At 60.8% G+C, this 19,582-nt stretch overlaps 1 protein-coding gene and 1 long non-coding RNA gene across 3 annotated transcripts in view; one reads left to right on the forward strand and one right to left on the reverse strand.

The window, feature by feature from the left end:
- The window catches only part of IL17B (interleukin 17B), a 40,685-nt gene that overhangs the window by 12,848 nt on the left and 8,255 nt on the right, over positions 1 to 19,582 (forward strand). The window lies entirely within an intron of this gene.
- Positions 7,389 to 17,106, reverse strand: LOC135422526 (uncharacterized). Its single transcript, XR_010434514.1, has 2 exons — positions 10,630 to 17,106; positions 7,389 to 9,633 (listed from the first exon to the last, which is right to left on the reverse strand). It is a non-coding gene; the product is annotated as an uncharacterized LOC135422526 (long non-coding RNA).

Here is a 19,582-nt window from a genome sequence, read left to right on the forward strand (position 1 = left end):
CAGCTCCCTGCCTGTTCCCACAGCTCTCCAGCTGCCCTGGAGCTGACTGCTGGCAACTTCAAGGTGTTGCCCTGGTCTGGACACCTGGATGTCTGCTCTGGAGGGGGTTCAAAAGTGTTGGTCCAGCCCAGAGCTCAGTCCCAGCTGCATCTTACTCCCTTCTGCCCTGGATGGGTCCTCACCCTGAAGCAGGGGATCAGCAGGGAGCACCCCAGCTGTGGGTGGGCAGCTGCTGTGGAGATGGCACTGGACCTGGTGTGGCAGCTCTTTCTGCTCCCAGCCTGCCCGCCAGCATGCTCAGGAGAGTGGGAAAGCTGGGGATATCCCTGGCAGGGCTTACCCTGCCATCCTTGGACCTGCAGCTCTGTGCCAGCAGCCTCTGGGAAAAGGTCTGGTTCTGCTAAAACCCCCATGGATGATCTTAGGTGAACACAAAGCAGCTGAAACCTTGAGGTCATCCTTGTGCCTGGCTGCCAGGGCTGTGACAGCCCATGGAACTGCACCCCTAGAGGTACAGTTGCTGGGGAACCTGCCATATCTTTTTTTGCCCCCAAGAAAAAGGTTTTCTGCAGCACTTTGAGTGCAGAGGTGGATCTGGAGGGGCAGCTGTTCCAGGCTACAGCTGCTGAAGTGACTTAACAGCTCCACTGCAAGAGCCCCTGAAGGAAGTGGGTGGCAGCATGGGTAGAACATGGCAGGACCAGGTCAGGGCTTGTATCCTCTCAGGGTCAGCTGTGTGCCTGCCTGACTAACCTGTGGCTGCTGTTTGGGGCGTAGGCAAGTGCCTGTGGTGCTGTGCATGTCAGTTTTAAATGAAGTATTGGAAGTATTTTACATCTGCTCAATAACACAGCTCAGCCTGGCTGCCCTCTCAAACCCACCTACCCACTTTCTGGGCCTCCACTGTTCAGCTCCAGAAAAAAGAAACTTTTCTTTCAGAGGGGGAGAGAATAAGCTGCTCCTTCCTCCAGCTCCCATCAGGAGGAGCGTGATAAATCAGCAGTGTCTAGTCTGGCTTTGCCTGATAGCTGGAGTATGGAGGTGTTGCTGATGGAAAGCTGAGTGCAGCTCAGCTCAGTGTGGGAAGTGCTTTGGCTTAAAACGTGTGAGCTGCCACCCTGTCTCCTTCCTGCAGAGAGGCCTCCAGGTGCAGTGTCAGCTCCTGCTGGGGTTGGTCCGGGACAGCTGGCTTTCCCAGGCTCTGGAGCAGGAGAGGAGGCTGCCAGCTCCGGGAGGCAGTGCTCTCTGGGAGGAGAGATACGCCTCTGACTTGCATGTCCTGTCAGATAAGCACTTCTCCTTTTAACATGCTTGCTGGGTAGGACCAGTGCCTTCTTTTCAAAGCTGCCATGGAGCTGAACCACTGCTCCTGCTGTCAGCAGGATTTCATAAGGCAAACGTGTCTTTGGCTCTTCACCCCCTGGGAAAGGTCCCCTCTTGCACTGCTCCCACCTTCCAGCTCAGAAGATCATCGTGGCCCTGGTGGGAGAGGGGCTGGGAGCTCCCTGACCATTGCTGCCCCTCCCTTGTGCCCACCCTGCACCTCTCTCCTGGTCCCTTCACCTGCTTCTGGGGCCCTGAGGCTGGTTGAGCCCTGGCTGATGGCAGAGAATGTCCCCTGGCCCGTGGGCTCAGGAAACAATGTGCAATGTGAGGTTCTTTCTAGACTGGGTTTCTCTTCCCCAGCAATAAAAACTTTCAGGGCAGTTCTTAAAAAGCTCTGAACTCTGGAGCTGCTGGGCTCAGCCTGGTTTGTGCATTGCTACCCCCAAGCAGCCAGTTCCAGCTCCTTCATCCCACTTAGCCCAGATTTTCTTCTATATAGGTCACTCATTAATTGAGGGCAAGTACAAAGTTGCTCTGTTACTCCTAGTTCTCCAAAGCCGGACAGACCCACTTTGAGAGCTGCCAGACCTGGGGCAAAGCTGAGTGGTGCAATCCCCGTTGGCTGCTGCAGCTCTGGCTGGATTCAGCAGCTGCAGGACTTTGGTCGCTGGTGTGCGAAGCTGGGCAGGGCAGGTTGGGGCTGACTCTCTCTCAAAGGCCCTGTGAAAGCCCAACCCTGGCTTGTTTGTAGGAAGAGGACAGTAAAAGTCTGGGTTGTGGCTGTTGGGAGGGAGGGAGTAGTCCTGGTCTGGCAGGATGGGGTTGTATCCTCCATGGTGGAGGGGAGGAAAGTGCTGTGTGTGTTCCTGCCCCTGAGAACTGCTCAGCTCAGGGCTGCTTGTGCCTGACCAGGTGCTGGGGGAGGTGGCAGAGGCGGTGCAGACCCCAGCAAAGACTCAGTGCTGGCAACAGGGAGGATTGTGAACTTTGCCATCCCCACCCTCAGAACGTGCCATTACTGGGCTGTGCAGACCCCAGGGGTGCCCCAGCTGTAAGGGGATCTCACAGGGCCCATCCCAGCAGCTCCTGCCCTGGGCAGGCTCTGACTCCCAGCTCCTTTATATGTGTGTGTTTAGCTTTCCCTGCTTGTTTCCATGCAAACAAGTGTGGATCGAGGGAGCCAACTGCAGCCTCTCCTTCCCTGCTCCATGGACCAAAGTCCAGCTGGGAGCACAGTCACAGCCATCTTGTATCTATGGGACTTTTTGCTGCCCAGGGAGGGGTCTGCTGGAGCAGGACAAGGCATGGACAGGGTCCCACCACCTTGGGCATGTCATTACCCTGCTCTGGATGGTCTGGGGTGGCAGAACACCAGCCCCAAGCTGCACAGGAGCTGATCCCCAGACCTGGGGTAGGGGTTAACACAGTTTGGGGACCCAGTGCAAGCACTTGGGCTGCTTCCCCAGAGGAGGAGGAGGGATAAAGCTGGAGCCAGGGCCATGGTGCTGAGGTGGGGGTGTGCCTTGAATCCATATTTGGTTCGTGACAACCCCTGGGCGATGGCGACGAGGGGAACAGGGCTGACGGCTGCCCTCTGGGGCTGAGCCTGTGCAGAGCTGTGTGCGGTGTCTGCTCTCAGGGCAGGGCCAGCCAGAGGAGGATCAAAGGCAGTCCTGGTTCCAGGCCCCAAGGGGATGCGGGGAGGAGGGAAACACGTGGGAAACTGCCCTGTTGGTGATGGGCTGGCGCTGCCTCATCCCTCGCTGGGTGCGTTCAGCTTTCCTGGGCTGCCAGGAGGGAGTGGGGCCAGGCGAGCCGGCCCGCCGGGGTGCTGGGCCAGGCCCAGCAGGTTTGGAGCTGCTCACCATGCAGGGAGAGCCGAGAGCTGCTGATGGAGGGGCTTTTGGTGTGGGATGAGCGTGCAGGGCTGTGCCTCCCTCCCCGGGGATGGGCTGGGTACCACGGGGCTGTGCTGTGGGGGGCTCCCACCGAGACCCTTCGTGCTGCCCCGGCTGGCAGGGCGGGTGCTGGCAGTGCCCTGCCCATGCTTTGCTCAGCCAGGACAAGGCTGCCGAGTTCCTGCCCCAGCGGGTTTGGCACCGCAGGGATGGGGCGCGCCGGGCAGGCCTGGCAAGCGCTGGCTGGGACACGACCTTCCCGGGAGCTGACTCAGCAGGGTGGGTGGCTGCGAGCCCAGGCTGGGAGCTCCTGGGTGCTGGGAAGGATGAGCCCCGTGGCAGGCACAGCCACCCACATCCCCGGCCCTGTGCAGGGGCTAGCAGCCAATGCCACACTTCCCCCCCTCTCCGTGACTCCAGGGCTCCTGGGGGGGGGGGGCGTGTCTATCCCCTCCCTCTCCCCCTCCACCTTCCCACGCACTCGTTAATCCCATACCACTGCGGCAGCCAGAGCGGCTCAGCTCTGCAGGGCTGGGTTTGTGGGGCAGCTCCTGTCCTGGGGGCCCTGGGGTGCTGGAAGACCCCCAGGATCTGAACAACACAATCCTGCTAGGATGGAGCAGCCCAAGCCCAGATCCCCACGTTTCCAGCATAGCTCAGGGAGCTGGGGGACTGGTCTCTGGAGCCAGTGATAGGTGTGGGGCAGGGCGATGCACTGCAGAGGGCCCCTGAAAGGGCCATGGGTAGCAGGCAGCAGCAGGGATGCACAGGAAGGCCCTGGGGATGCAGGTGGGCTCGGCTGCTGCTCTGCTGTGTGCATGTGTGTGTGCACGCCCTCACTCTGCTCCCAGCCCTGACGAGCCCTTGGAAAACCTGTGTGTGCAAAAAGCCCTAATCTAGGAGCCTTTCCCCAGCCCTTGGCAGGGGACAAGCTGGGGCACTCCAAACCACCTTGGAGTCCTGCACTGAAGCACAGTGCTGTGAGGGCCGCGATGCTGAGTGTGCTGGATACTCCAGCTGGCACCCGGGCACATTTCACCCATGCCTTGGAGCTTGGAGAAGGGGCATGGGGTGCCCTGCTGTGGGTACCAGTGTGAGCTGATGGGTTCCAGGCATGTGGATGCCAGTGGTCATCCAAGGGCTGGCACACCAGCACCTACCACCCCCTTACTTAAAATGCCTGTGTTTCCCTGCAGGCCCTGGCAGGGGGGCATTGCTGGCCCCCCCGGGGCCCTGTGCCGAGGCCAGTGCAGGACACAGGGATTAGTTTTAAGCCGATTGCTGCAGCCGTTGACGAAGCACTGAGGTACTCACTGGGCTGTGGGCTGGTGGCTCACGGGGGGAGCACAGCCACCATGGGCCTGGGGGAGGATTTCCCCCTTCCCCAATCCATTTGGTTTGGCAAACATTGCCCTGATGCCTCTAGGAGTGAGGGTAACCCTCCTCTGTCCTGCCCCAGCTCAGGGGGGACACTCAGGACCATCCTGCCCACCTCCACCCTGGGCACCCACAGTGACAAAGCTCCCTTCCTGGCACAGGGAAGGCTGTGGATGCTGAGGTTTGGCTGCCAGCATGGTGCTCTCTTTAATTAGGCAGTAAGAGACCCCCAATAGTTTTTTTGGAGGGATGTGGAGCACCACACAGATCTGGGAGGAGATGGAGTGCAGGCAGGGAAGCACAAGCAGGCAGTCCCTGTGGGCAGAGGAGGATTTATGGCTGCTGAGTTTTTGCGAAGACTATGCAGGACTCTTGGAGGGGTGGAAGGGGAAAATCTTCCCAAAAAAGGGAATGTGGCAGCTTGGCCTCCTGTCTTCGGTGCTTTGCAGAGAGCAGGGAACATGAGGGGCTCATCCTGCCAGGAAAAGGGGAAGAATGAGCACATCTGCCTGCAAGAGCGGGGAAAGCAGCCCTGCTCTGCCATTGCTGCCGTTTCCCTGCTCCCTCCTCCGTGTTCAGGCAGGGGCTGTGCCAGGGGGTGCTGCTGCTCCCAGGTGGTGCAGGTTTTGCCGGCTGAGTCAGGACAACACCCTTCCCGGCACAGCAGGCCCGCGGCACGGGGTGGCTGGTCCCGGGCCAGCTGGGGAGGCTGAGCTGAGCTGTGCTGAGTGTCTGAGCCCTCCCCGGGGTCCTGTGCCGACGTCGTCTCACCACTGGGGAAACTGAGGCAGGGAGCATGTGGTGCCTGGGACGGGTGCCAGGGTGGCATCTTTCCCAGGGCAGTGGGGCTCCCCTTGCTGTCCGTGCCCACCCTAGCTCAGCTTTGGACTCTGCCAGCCCCAGCTGAACCATGGAGAGGGATGAGGCTTTGCTCTCCCATCCCACACTGCCCTGCCATCCTCACCCCCATCAGAGCCCTGGCTGGGTTGTTCTGGAGGCAAAGGACAGGCAGGAGACGTGTGCCTCAGTTTCCCTATCACGTAGCTGGGTCAGCACTCCAGGCTTTATGCCCAGAGCTGCTGGAGCTGTGCATAACCCCTGTGCTTGGAGCTGGGGATGCACCCGGCAGATAGCAAGGAGTGGGGCTGAAACCACCCAGCTGGAAGCTGGTAGAGGTGGGGAGCTAAGCCCCAGCCCTGCTTTGGTGCCTGGGAGGAGACTGGTGTGTCCCTGCAGCGTCTGCGGCAGCTGGTTCACAGGCAAGCTGGGGGCAGGTCAGGAATTCTTTGATTAAAGGGACTCTTTTGGCCAGAAATTGCTAATATTGTCCAAGCCTAAATCTCTCTCAGGGACAGGGTCACCCTTGACAAATTTTCTGGCTGAAAATAAAGGGGGGAAAAGAAAGAAGGAAACAATCAAAGCTCTCTGAGCTGGCATTTCCTGAACTAAGTGCCGTATTTTTTTAATTTGGGTGTGTGTGAGAGACATGGCTTTCCCTCCTGCACCGGCATGTCGTGTAACCCCCCAACAACCAAAATCAAAACAAACTGCTTGGAAAGGGTTGAAACAGAGCGGTTGGAGCCATGGCAAACCGACAGAGCTGTCAGGGGGAGGAGCGGGGTGTGGATTTTGCCTTGCCATTTCCAGAGAGCTTTTGTGAATTCCACTTTTCCTTCTCATGTGGGGTGGAAAGGACTTTCCCCATCCCTGCCCCTCTCTTGGCTGGGTTTAGGGTGGCGTCTTGGGTGGGTTTTCCTAAACCCCACTGGGGTGCCCATTCCATCTCCCCAAAGGAGCTGCTGGTTTCTGGGTCCCGGCAGAACAGGCAGTGAACGCCGCAGCCGTGGGATGTGGGAATGGATGGAATGGTGCCCGTGGGGAGGTGCTGGGCACGGGCAGCGCGGGCATCGTGTCCCACCTGCGTCAGCATCCCCCGGGGCGGGCTGGGTGCTGCCGCCTGCGCCCGCTGAGTCAGCGGGACGGGTGTGGAGGCAGTTGGCCCCGTTGGAGCCGGGAACAGGCTGGGTGGGAACAGGGCTGCGGGGTGTGCCAGGCCGGCGGCATGGGGGGGGTTGTGTCGGCATCCCAGGGCTGTCCCCGGGGTCCTGCCTCTGGGGTGGGTGTCTGCCCACCTCGAGGCGGATGGGGGTGGCTGGAGGACCAAGGCTGGCCCAGGGATAGGCAGGGACGGGCAGGGCTGGGCCTGCCTGCTCCCGTCTGGGCAGCAGCGCCACCTGCCGGTCGCCTGAACGCCTGCTGCCTGTATCTGCCTGTGCCGCCTGCTGCCTGTATCTGCCTGGGCCTGCACCTGCCTGGGCCTGCCTGCTGCCTGTGCTTCTCTGAACCTGGGTCTGCCTGCTGCCTGTACATGCCTGCTGCACCTGTCTTCTTCTTCTGTCTCTGGCCTGGGCCTGCCCACACCCAGCCCTGTGCAGGCAGGGCACGATGCAGGCATGGCCTGGTGCAGGCAGTGGGGCCCGGTGCTGGCAGGGCATGATCAGTGCAGGGTGCCTGGGGGCTGCAGGGAGATACCCCAGCCCTGGCAGCTGCTGTCTGGGTTACTGTCATTGCCCAACAGGCAACACATCAGTTCCTTTTGTAGGAGCTCAGCAGGGCTGGGAATGGCAGGGATGTGCTGATGGACAGCACAGGAGGGAGAGAGCAGTCCCCAAGGCCGTGCTCTGCAGGTGGCTCTTGTCCCTCTTTTCTGCCCCAAACTGTGCTGGCACCAGCCCTTTGCCTCCCACCCTTTTCCCAGCCCCAAAGGACCAGCTGGGACAGTGTCAATCAGGATTTGAGACCTTTATTGACCTGGGGTGGCCTGGGCAGGGCAGGAGGGGTGTGTGTGGCTGTCCACCAGCCACATCCTCCTGCAGGATGACCAGCGGGGACATCCATCACCCCTCTGTGTGGGGGGCTGGGTTACCCACCTCCCCATGCTTGGAATACCCAGAGAATCCCCCTCCCAGCCCCCCCTGTGGTGGCCCTGTACCTCCATTGCTGGTTCTTCTGCAGGCTGTGGCTCCCCATGGGATGGGCTGCCGAGCCGTGGCCCCAAGAACAGTATTTCCAGGAATCCCCAACATAGCACCTAAGGGATTCCTGGGAAAACTGGACCCTGAGGACACGGCAACCCAGACTCTTTGCCAGCCCTGTGCATCCTCATCGCTGTCCAGGCTCCGCATGTGGCTGACAGGGAGAAACCTCTGCCACATCCCTGCTGTGCCCCCACATTTCTGTGTGACCCTTCCCACTGTGCGCAGTGCCAGGCCAGGGGTCCCAGGCAGACACAGGGGTTCCTCTGCTGCAAGGAGAAACCTCCTCACCCTCCTCTCCCTCCTTGCTTTCTGCAGGGAACTGGAGCTTTGGGATGAGCCCTTTCCTGTAGCCAGGGCTCAGCTCTCCTTGTGTCACTTGTCCCGCTGGATGGGGGGTCCTGATGGTCCCCAGGGTGCGCAGTTCCTCCCTTCCCGAGCTACAGTGCTTCATCTCAGACTCCCAATTGACCAGAGATGCAGCACTGCACCTTGGGCTGGGAGACATGGAGGTGTCCGTGGTCACCCTCGCTGCGGCCGACGTGTGTCCATAGGTCGGGACGCAGCAAGGCTGTGTGTCTGCCTGCCCGGCTGGGTGTCCCTGCCTCCAGAGCTGAGTGCCCGTTCTGTGCCCAATCTCAACATGATGGCAGGACAGACTTGGGCTTAGTAGCTCAGCCTGGCCCCAGCTGTGCAGGAACAGACAGGGATAGGGACATGGGGCCAGTGCAGAGAGCAAGAGGGTGAGGGTGATGGGAGTCCCCCCATGGAGGGGAGAACAAGACTTTGGGTATCGCATAGCACATTCATCCCTGCCCTCTGCCCCTTCTCCACCTTGGAAGATGAGGAGCGTGTGGTAACTCCTGCTGTCCCTCCCCACCCTTGTCCTTGTCCCTGTCCCCAGGAGAGCCTGCAGCTGGCCAGCACCTCAGCCTCCCAGGCTCAGGCCTCAGCCGTTCCCTGGGTGGCAGAGCTGAGCCCACCCCTTTCCATGGGCAAGGACCAGGTGCTGTGGGATGGAAACACCCTGAACCTTCACCCCCGGGTCTGGACAGGCTTCAGCCCATCTGGCCTCAAGGGTGAGGATCCGGGGGGAAGCAGGAGGCGAGGGAGGCTGGAGGGAGCAGCTGAGCCCAGAAACGTCCTTTGCAGGCGAACACTAACATCCTGAGCAGAGCCGGAACGTGATAAACAGACCATCTATCACAGCCGCGGCCCCGGCAGCCGCGGCGCTCCCAGCGGCCTGATGAGAAGCAGATGGTGCCTCTCTGCCTTGAGCCCCTGCATCCGGACCGGCCCCCCTGCACCCGGCTGGGACCCGGGGCACAAACCACCCCGTGCAACGGGCCGGGCTCTCCCGTCTGATGCCTCTTGTCCTTTGGGGGAAAGAGCCCCGCGAAGCCCCACGCTTGTGGCATCCATTGCTCAGGAATGAGGGTTGGAAGCAGCCTTGTCCAGCACGGGGTTGTCCCTGTACCAGCCACAGCCAGGCCAGCCCTGAGCCCCGGCCAAGTGTGAGAACAGCCACAGGGACCCAGAACCAGGGGAGGTGCTGCAGGGACCTTCCTGACACCCTGTGCCTTTGCAGAGCCTCTTCCCAGCCCCGTGCAAGCCCCCAGGAAGGGGTAGCTGTGCTATCAGCAGGAGCAATGTGCAGCACTGCAGTGTGCCCTGGGAGCCAGCCCCTGGGAGCCAGCCTTGGGATCCAACACCTGGGAACCAGGCCCTGGGAGCCAACCCCTGGGAACTAGCCCCTGGGATCCAACCCTGAGATCCAGACCCTGGGAGCCAGTCCCTGGGATTCAGCCCCCTTTGCATGGCTGGGCAGGTTTTCCCACAGCATATCCCTGCCTGTGCCCAGGGAAAGGGCCCGTGGTGATGTCTGTGCTGGCATGCTGGCTCTGCCCATCTCTCGCCACTGGCCATGTTTCTGGAGCTGTACAGTCCTCTTGTGTGTTCAGCAGCTTCAGTGTCCTCAGGGACCCCCACAGCTGAGCCTGTAAGACACAGAGGACATCAGTCAGCACGGCGGTACAGAGCTGAGTGTGGAGCCACAAGCCTTTGGGTCCCACCCTGGGCAGCTGCTGTGGGTCACTTTTGGGTGCCCAGCAACCCCATGGTACTGAGGAGAGCAATGCCAACAGCTCTGTGCACACAACAAACCCTACAACAGACACTCAAAGTCCTCCCTTTGTTGCTCAAAGCCCATGGGCGTGGAGCACGTCCTCCTCTCCTGGGGTGGGTGGCTGGTCCCCAGGTGTGTGGGGAGCCCTGCAGTGGGCCTGGGGATGGGCCCTGTCCTCTCCCTGCCACTGTCCCAGCCCTGGTGGGAAAAGACAGGACAAAGCCCCCGTGGTGTAGGGCTGGGAGAGCTCAGCTGCCGTCCCCGGGGAGGTGGCGGTGGGGGAAGGAACGCCGAGAGAGGCTGGAGGAATGTGCTGGGCTGCACATCCTGCTGGGTTGGAGGCAAAACATCTGCCGTAGCTCACCCACCCCTGCCTGAGAGTAGGTCTCAGGGCAGAGAGGCACCCCCATCTCCCCTCCAACCTCTCCCAGATGGGGCAAAAAAGCCATCACTGCTGGGCCTGTGCTTTCCCCCTTGTCTCTACTTGTGGTTTTCTCCCAATTTCCCAATGAAGGACAGCTGCCACAAACATGCCACGTGGTCACCACACTCACACTGGGCACCACCACCTTGGGGGACACCAATGCCCCCTGAGCAGAGCCTGCCAGGAGAGCTACAGCCCCAGGTTGCTCATCCCCTCGCTCGTGTGGGTGCGAACACGCCACATGGGTTCAGAAGAATCCAGAATAACAAATGGCTGGATCGTGGTCCTGCCACTGCTGGGGGTCCACCAGCCACCACACATCCCTGGACCGAGCCTGTCCAGAGGGTGCCCAAGGCATGGTGTGCGTGCCCAGGACATCTCCCCGCTCCTTCCTCAGTCAGCCCAGCTCAGCTGGCACTGCCCATGCCCCAGCCCTCTGCTCACCTCCAGCCTTTGCCTCTGCCGAGCCGTGTCCCTGTGTGCCCACCCTGCCGCTGCCGGTGGGTGCTGGGAGGATGGGAGCAGGCGAGTGCTCCGTGGCCACGAGCTGCCTCCCCGGCAGCACTGGGCTGAGTCAGAGCTCGGCCCTCCCCGCGGTTACAACACAGCGCCCTTTCCCCTCTCCAGGCAGGCTGTGGCTGCAGGAAATGTCCTTTTTTAATAGCAGTTGGGATTTGTTTCCTCCTCGAAATTCCCCAGCCCTGCAAGGCCAGACTGGGCCTTTTGAGGGACTCATGAGCCCCCAGCCAGGAGGGCTCTGCTCCCGGCTCGCTGGCTGGAAGAAGGCACTGAGTGATGCTCAGCCCCTTTTCTCTCCTCTCAGCACCCAAAATCATGATCTCCACCAGCCATCAGAACTACATCCCTGCCCCAGATGAGCTTTGACCCATCTCTGGTCATCAGATTCCCAAACAGCCCTGATGCCACCTCCGGTTGGCTGAGGTAGCGCCAGGCAACGTAAATCCTGCCCAAGGACCCCCTTGGGTGCCCCTTCCAGGGTGATGAGGCCTGGAATGATGTAGGGGAACATGCCGTTGCTGGAAGGATTCGACTTAAGGAGAAATTTAAGGAATTGACCCCAGGGCAGCTCCTGCTGCCTGTTGGGTCCCTTGCAGGCAGCAATCACACAGGGATGCTGCTCCCTGGCACTTTGCAGCACAAGCTGGTGGCAGAACAGCTCCAATGCTCTTTCCAATGGGCACTGGGGCCTTCCAGCTCTCCCAGCATCTCCATCCTGTCCCCCACAGACCATGGTGGCCTCTGTGGAGGAGAGGTGCCTCCTCTCTCCCTTCCTTCCCCTCCCTCCCTTGCCAGCACTGGTATTAAATCAAAGGTTTATGAGAAAATGGAGGGGCCAGGGGAGATCCTAATCTGGTCACAGGCTGATTAACCCCGAGTTCAGGCTGAGGTCCTGATGCTCAGCTATAAATAGCTCTGCCTTCCCTTTCCCATCCTCCTGCCGGGGCTGCGTGCCTGCCCTTTTATGGTCAAAAAGGCAGATTTGGAGACCAAGCGGCCCCCATCTCCCATGCTGGGGGAGAGCCAAGGGGGCCCAGGGGGATGCTGCTCTTTCTCTCTGGGTTTTGCTGGGATAAATTATAATGCCAAGAACAAAGAAGCAGGTTTGGGGGGCCGAGAGCAGGGGATGGGTGCAGAGGAGAGAGCGCATCTGGTTTGTGCTCCTTCTTCTTGGGGCCGGAGCGAGGGAGAAATCACCTAATTTGGTGTCTCTGAAGAGCTGAGATCCTCCACACCCCATTTGAAGCACAGGGTGGCGGCATGGAATGGATGGATGGAGAGAGCCCAGGGACAAACAAGCCCTCTGTCACCTCCTTGTTGACACCTCCCTGTTTGTCTCCCCAGGGTAGGGGACTGACCTTGCTGTCTCTGTGGGACCACCACTGTGCCCAGTCCTGTGCTGCCACATAGAACCCACTGGTTCTTGCAAAGCCACTGGTGCCAGCACTGTGATGAGAGGCTGAAACCCTCCAGGAACAGAGCCTGGCTTTTGGATGATGAGCCTCCAGAGGGGCAGGAGCAGCAGAATGGGGACTGATGGCTGGAAGAAGCCATGGAAGCTAAGGAAGAGCTGAGGCACGCAGGTCACCTCTTTTCTCATGGCCTCAGCTCTTCCCTGCTGCCACCGACCCTCAGAGCACCATCTCCCCATCCTTAGCTGGTTTCCTCCTCCCCGAGCTGCCTCTCCCACAGCAGGGCAGCACAGCCCTGAGCCCCCCACCCCTCCCGTGCTGGAAGGTGTTTTGGGGGTGTGGGGAGCCCTGCTGGTGAGGGCTGGAGCCTGGTGCCGGCCCCGGGGCACACGGAGCGTGGGAGCGGGTGCCGGCACCAGCCCTCCTGCTTTGTTTACACGTCACATTCCCGGTCTGGAGGAAGTGGTGCAGGGGTGAAGTCCCAGCGGGGACAGGCCAGCACGTCACAAGCCTCCAGCCCTCGCTGGAAAGGGCTGGTGGGAACCCAGAGCGCTGCAGGGAGAGCTCCCTGTGGACACTGTTCCCAAGCAGTGTGGGATGGCTGCTCCAGCATCCTCCTTGCTCCTCACCTCACTCTTGCATGGCTCCCAGATGGAGCTGGCTGAGGGGACACTCAGCATGGAGAGCATGCAGGAGCTCACAGGCCAGCAAAGAGCCTGGAGCTGGAGCAGGCGGGGAGCAGCCAGACTCCCTCTCCTCTGGCAGAGGCACAGCCATGGTGTGGCTGGAGCTCATTAAGCTGCCAGAACTTTGGCTGCTTATTCCAATTCTATCATCTTATCTCTGCTCCAGCAAGGGAGAGGGGGAGTGGGGGGGTGTGTGCAGCATTGCCTGGACATGAGAGGAGCACAGTTTGTAATTCATGTCCCCCACAGGCCCCAGCCTTCCCAGCCCTGCCTTCTGCCCACCCAGCTGAGCAGTTAAAGACACTAAAATAAAATGCCCTAAATGGTTCGAGTTCCCATGACACAGGAGATGAGATGTGGGAAAAGATGGAGCACAAATTTACATTGGGGTTGATGTAACAGGCACTGTAGCCCTGCAGTGCCCGTGCAGCCGGGCTGCCCCATGCCAGCAGAGCCTCTGGCAGAGCCCATGGACACTGGAGGTGGGGAGTAGTAAACATGAAATTTAAAAAATAAGATTGAAAAGGGAGAGGAATAAAAGGAAGGACAAATCTGCAGTGAGGGATCTCAGGTAAGAAGGCCAGGTTGAGAGAGAGAGACGTTGCCCTATGTACCAGTGAGCTGGTCCCACAGTGAGCACCAGGGTGGCCTGTTTGCCACCACAGAGCATCTGCCCCACATATGGCACATTGGATGTCACAGCCCCGTCCCCAGGCCCTGTCTGCTGCTTTCCTTGTCCCAGTGAAGCTGCTCACCCACCTCCCAGCACCTCCCAGGGAAAAGCAGCGCTGCCCACAGCCCTGTACTGCCCACCATGCCAGGGATGTCCCTGCAGAGTGGGGAGATGTGCTCCCTCTCAGAGGTCTCAGGGCAAAGACCACACCACCAACCAGCACCCACATATCCTGCTGCCACAGGGTGGGAAGCCTCCAGCATTTCCAGCACATCCCACCTCCCTGCAGCCACTGGGAAAGGGGCTTAAAAGTGCTGGTGTACTCCCATCACAGACCCAGCTGGGGCCAAGCCTCCCAAGATTCACTCTGGGGCAGGTGGCACTGGTGCCCTGCAGGGCTGGCTGTGGCCTGGACAGCCCCACCAGGATGCTGCCTCCTTCACCCTGACCATCTCCTGCAGCTCTGGCACTGTATGGCACCGGGCTTCTCAATTTTGGTGACAGTAGGACAGGGAAGATGCTGGAGCTCAGAAGCTCCCATATGTCTCACATGAAGCAGAGCCTGGGCAGGCAGGCTCAGCCCAACCCCACACAAGTCTGTCACCTGCCCAGCTGACAGCCACACAGTGTGCACCCAGTGCAGACACAGGGCTGGCCTGGGGCCTGCTGGCCCTCCAAAAGCCCCGTCCCTATCCCTACAGGCAGTGAGGCTGTCCCAGCTTGTTCACTGGAACAAAGCAGCTTCATCCCTCACCTTGACCCAGCAGTAGGAAAACGCTCACTCACAGCAGCCACCCCCGAGGGGGCTCATCCCTGCAGCACCAGCCCTGCAATGGGCTCCCCCCGTGCTGTTCTGCAGAGCCCAGCTCTGCTTCCCCCTGCCCCTGGATGGTGCTGGCACAGCCACATCAGCTCCACACTCAGCTGCACAGGCTGAGTGTGCAGTGAGGATTTGGATGTCGCTGCTGGGAAGGGTCCCTGTCCATACCTGCATCCCTGCAGCAGCCCAGGTCACCCACTGGCCCCTTTCATTGCCCAGTCTGGTGTTACTGTGGTGTGGGACAGAAAAGCCCTGATCCCCCCAGGTAACTGTGTCCCTGGCTCTGCATGGGGTCTGACTCCAGCCTCTGTCCTTTGTCTCCCTGACCATGCCAGCTTCTGTCCCTGCTGTCCCTGCCCTAAGCCAAAGGGCTGGGGTACCCCAGGGGCTGGGGGAGCACCAGCACCTCCTGGCCAGTGACCCCCTTGGTGGCTATTAGAGGAGGAGGTAGAGGAGACCCCACTCCTCTGGACCCTCCGTCAGCCCAGCTGGTGGGTGCTGCTGGTGGGCACACACTGTCCCAGCTCCCCCAAAATCCCCAGGGCAGGCCGGCAGCATGTCCCCACTGCCCTGGGGAGGCCAGAGCCAGGCATGGAGCAGGGCTGAGCTGAACCCTGTGAATGTACATTGTCCTGGGCAGGCAAAGGGATTTGGGATTCAGCAGCAGCAAGCAGTCCCCAGCACCCACTGGCCTTCAGCCACAGGACATGCATTGGGCTTCATCCCTCCCAGCTGGAGCTTTCCCCTGTGCAGGATCTGCTCCAGTTGCCTCCTCTATGCTCCTGGTCAAGGTCAGAGGATGGTGAAACAGCTCCAGAGCTCAGATTTCCAGCCTCTTGCCTCATCACTAAGCGTTCCCTGCCTCTGCCGCACACAGGCTCAGGTGCTGGGGCCACCCTGGGGAGCACTGGGTCCCCAGTCCAGCACTGCCTGTGCTCCTGCCTGTGGGATGGCTGTGCCATGCCACTGCCCAGCACCCTGCCATGGCGTGGCAGTGACCGACAGAGCAGTGCCCACCACAGCCAGAGCCCTCACCGGCCAGGAGGCAGTGGTGCCGTGGGCTGAGGATGCGATTCACCATGGCCCTGCTCACCAGGAACTGCATCAGGATACACCACTGTGTACCAGCTCTCCCCACTCAGCCCTGGGCAAGGAGCAGCAGCAGGATGCCAGGGATGAGCAAAGGGCTTTGGAGGAACAAGCCTTGGAAAAGCCTGATCAAGAACAAGGCTGGTTTTTGGACAGAAAAGGAGACCAAGAGTAAAAAAAGGGCCCTTAATCATCTGCAGACTTCTCCTTGACAAGTGTGGAGGGAAATGCCACTCTATCCAGCAGCCACCCAGAGCTGCAGCCTGTCTAGACACAGCCTTCCCCAAATTCCTACTGATAACTGCTTGGGAAATCTTTGGCGGAAGCGTCTGCCTGTGTTTGTTGGAAGTTAACTTCTCTCCCATCGGCCAGTGGCAGGGAGGCCATGCCATTGCCCTTCCGAGGGCTCCCTGGATGCTACACAGGGGATAGGGAGCGAGGGCAGGCACAGGCAGGGTAGTCCTGTGCCTGGGACATTGCCACTGGGACGGGGACACAGGTCATGTCACACCAGTGGCTCCCCAACCCCATGTACAGCATCCCAGTGTCAAGATGCCACAACTTCCCCAGGAGCAGCCAGCAACAACAGGAAGCCCTTGAAGCACAGCGGGATGGGGACAGACTGGGACCACGGTGGCCATGTCTGCTCCGAGAGGTTGCAGTGCCCTGGTTACTGTCACTGTCCCTTTGCAGAGGGACACATGCCCCTCTAGGGATGGTATCACACCCTGGTTGGACCCAGTGTCCTCGAGCTCAACCTGAATAGAAGCTGGTGGTTGCCCCTGCAGAGGAAGGAGGCAGGGGGACACGGCAGCTTGCTGGAATGGCACAGTGTCCCCAGGTGACCCACTGCTGAAACAGCTACTGCTGTCCTGCCATCACCTGCTGCCCTCCCCCTGCCCTTCCCTCCCGCCCGGTGTCCAGGCCAGGGCTCAGGGACTGGCTCCTACAGGGTCACACCAGCTGCTGCTGCAGCTCCAGGTGTTTGAGGATGTGGCCACTGTTCCCCCGGTGTGTGATGGAGCCAGGGAAACACCAGCAGCTGGAATAACACCAGTGGGGCCAGCTGGGGCCATGGCCAGGAGGACAGAGCAGGGCAGTGGCACAGGCTGGGCTGCAGTTGGGGTCCCAAAAGCTGCAGACCGTGGGATGCTCTCAGTCGGTGTGAGGGTGCTGGGTAGGGCAGCTCCAACACCCTGCAAACCTCTGGCACTGAGCCCCAGCCCCATCCCAGCTTGTTTTCCTCAGAAAGCGGCAGCAGCACAACCATCCAGAGGAGGTAAGCGAGCAGCCCGTTTCTCCACAGTGTGGGGAGCCCACCCGCCTGGGCTTGCCTCCGGCTTCCCGTTTTTTTCCATCCTAGACATATACAGAGCAGAAAGCAATTCCTTCTCCAGACCTGGGAGGGCCCTTCCCCACATCTGAAAAGCTGGATGAGACCCGCCAAGCCAGGATGGATCTGTAGGGACAGACTCTGAGGAACCCCTTTGCCTCGGATCACCTAGCTCTGAGGTGGCTTCGGCCATTCCTCACCAGCTCCGTGCCCAGCAGGAGCTCCACTCTCCTCCCGGAGTGGGGGCACCTCAGCCCACCTCCCTGAAGCCACCTGGGCTGAGAACGCCGGAATGGGTTGGCAGAGGGAGATGCTGGAGGAGCCCTGCCTGTCCCTGCCCACGCCCAGGGCAGGCAGCAGACAGAGCAGGATCTCCCAGGCTGCCGGGGAGCCTCAGCACCAAGCGCCCCCCATTCCCGCCACCCCACGCACCCTCCCGTGCACCCTCCCGCTCCCTCCATCCGCGGGCACCCACCTGCAGCCCCGGCGGGCACCGCGGGGACACGGCCACGTGCCCGCCACCTCCTCCCGGCACAGTATAACCCGCCACTGGGACCCCGGCGCTGCCAGCCGGGGTTTTTTAAGCGGCTGGCATGGGAGCCCTCGGTGAAAAACTCCTTCCAGGCTGCTCGGAAGCTGGAAAACCTTTTTCTTTTTACCTTATATGAGCTGCCGGAGGAGGCCAGGCTGCCGACGGGCACCGCTGTCAGGGGCGCCGAGGGGATCCATTGGCTGGGGGGCCGTCACGTGGCCCCTCCGCCGTGACCCGCCGCCGCGCAGCCCAGTGTTGCTTTTACCCCCTAAGGAAGGGCCGCTTGACAATTTTCATATTTCTTCTAAATTTGGAGATTTCAGACAATGCTGGGAGGCTTGGCTTGGGATGCCAGAGGCCCATGTGGAAGTCATTAAGTCGGAGAGGGGGAGCGAGGGAAGGAGGGCTGGGGGGAGAGGGGGGGAGGAGAGCGGCCAGGGCTGCGCTGGCTGCCAGCGACGCGCCTGGGAACCAGGGCTGTCCCGCCCGGAGAAAGTTGTTTGCAATAACCGACTTCCTCCGGGGACGGTGCACGGAGGGAACGCGCATCCCACCACCGGTGGGGCGGGGGTCCAGCAGGGCTGGCTGTGGGGCCGGGGCGGCGCTGGAGTCCGTCCTGCCGGCCGGGGGAAGGAAGCGGAGATGCTCCCTGGCCTGGCTGGAGGTGGCTCGTGACTCCCATTACTTTGAAAGGCTCCATCTGGCCTGGGAAAAAAAGGCGTTTCGGCAGCCACAGGGCTCTCGCAGGGCTGCCCGTGTGTGCAGGGTGAGATCCTCGAGTGCTGGCAGGGCTGGGACCCCCATGGGATGGTGGTGGCCAGGCCAGGGCTGCAGGGCTGGATGCACGTGGCACCTTTCCCGGGTTTCAGCGGTGCAGGGAGCCTGTGTGGGAGCTCCGTCACCGCAGGGCTGCGTTGGTCCTGGCCCCTCCCGGCCCTGTGGAGGACCACGAGTCCATGTATGGCTTCCAGCCGGCACTGGGGGCCCCTTAATGAGCAGCCAGTTGGCAGTTCAGGCGGGAAACACCCAGCACCAAAGCGCCTTCATCCTCCTGCTCTGGCCATCGGTGCACGGCAAGGAAGGGAAGTCTCTGCTCCGGACACTGCTGCTCTGCATGAGCCCCTCCAGGCAATACAGAGCTGTGCTGGGACCCTCCCAGGCAGGGAATCCAGAGCAGAGCAGCACACAATAACTGAGGGAGCATCAGGGAGTAAGGGGAGGCACCGCCAGCTTCTCCTCTGTGTCTACAGGGTGGTGACGCTCCCTGAGGGAAGAAGCAAAGAGCTGGCCTCTGGGGTCTCATGTCCTGGGAGGATCCTGGTTCCTGGGAAGGAGCTTGATCCTGAGCCATGCACAGGCACAGTGGCAGCTCCTGAGTGCTCCTGGTGCCGGGGGGATGTGCACATGTTGTCACAACCTCAGTGGGGACAAATGTGCAGTAAGAGTCTGGCAGGGCAGGACTTCCACCAGTAACACATCCCAGAGGTGCTGGGAAAAGAGAGGGATCCTACCATTTCCAGGCCCCTGAGTTTGTTGGGACAGCCCCAAAGCCAGGGCCAGGGCCCCTCTGCCATCATGCCAGGCTTTGTACAGGGATGGTGTGGAGTGTTTGGCGTCTTCCCAGCTCGCTTCTGGACTTACACACCATCAAAGCCACTGCTACAGGAGCTGAACATCCCTACAGCACCTCTGTATGTGTATCTGGGACATCCCTCATCCCAGAGGGTGCGACACTGCCAGCTGCAGTAAAGGAGAAGCAGCGAACCAGACTGTGCTGGACAGGGCACCAGAAAGCAGCCCCAAGGGATGCCCAGTGCCTGTCAGGAGAGCAGGAACGGGAGTGGCAGTGCTTGGACCTGCCGGCAGCATGGCCAGACGCAGGGGGGAGAGGCAGCAGGTGTCCTCCAAAGAGTAAGGGACACCATCCAGGGACCTGGCCAGGAATATGAAGCACTTTCCAGGGGCTGCTGGCAGCAGACTGGGGGAAAAAACCCAATCCTTGTTTTGAGTGCTGCACACACACAGGTCCCGTGGCCTCCTGGCAGGACAAGCCTTGGTTTTGCCAGGGCCCAGGGACAGCCAGTCCCCAGCAGGTCTGTCCACTGTCACCAGGGCACAGGAACAAGCCTGGGCTAGGCTGGACATGCAGTGGGAACTGCACAGAACACAGCCCACAGCAGGGTTGTCCTCCTCCCTCTGCTGTAGATAACCCTGGTGCACAGCACAGAGCTAGGACAGCGTGTGTGGCATGTCCCCAGGCCACAGTGGGGCTGTCCATGGGCACAGAGCCCTCCCACACCACTTCCAGTCCCCATACCCCATACCCCTTGCTG

The sequence above is a fragment of the Pseudopipra pipra genome, chromosome 15, assembly GCF_036250125.1.
Source record: "Pseudopipra pipra isolate bDixPip1 chromosome 15, bDixPip1.hap1, whole genome shotgun sequence".
In the NCBI taxonomy this organism is placed as follows: Eukaryota; Metazoa; Chordata; class Aves; order Passeriformes; family Pipridae; genus Pseudopipra; species Pseudopipra pipra.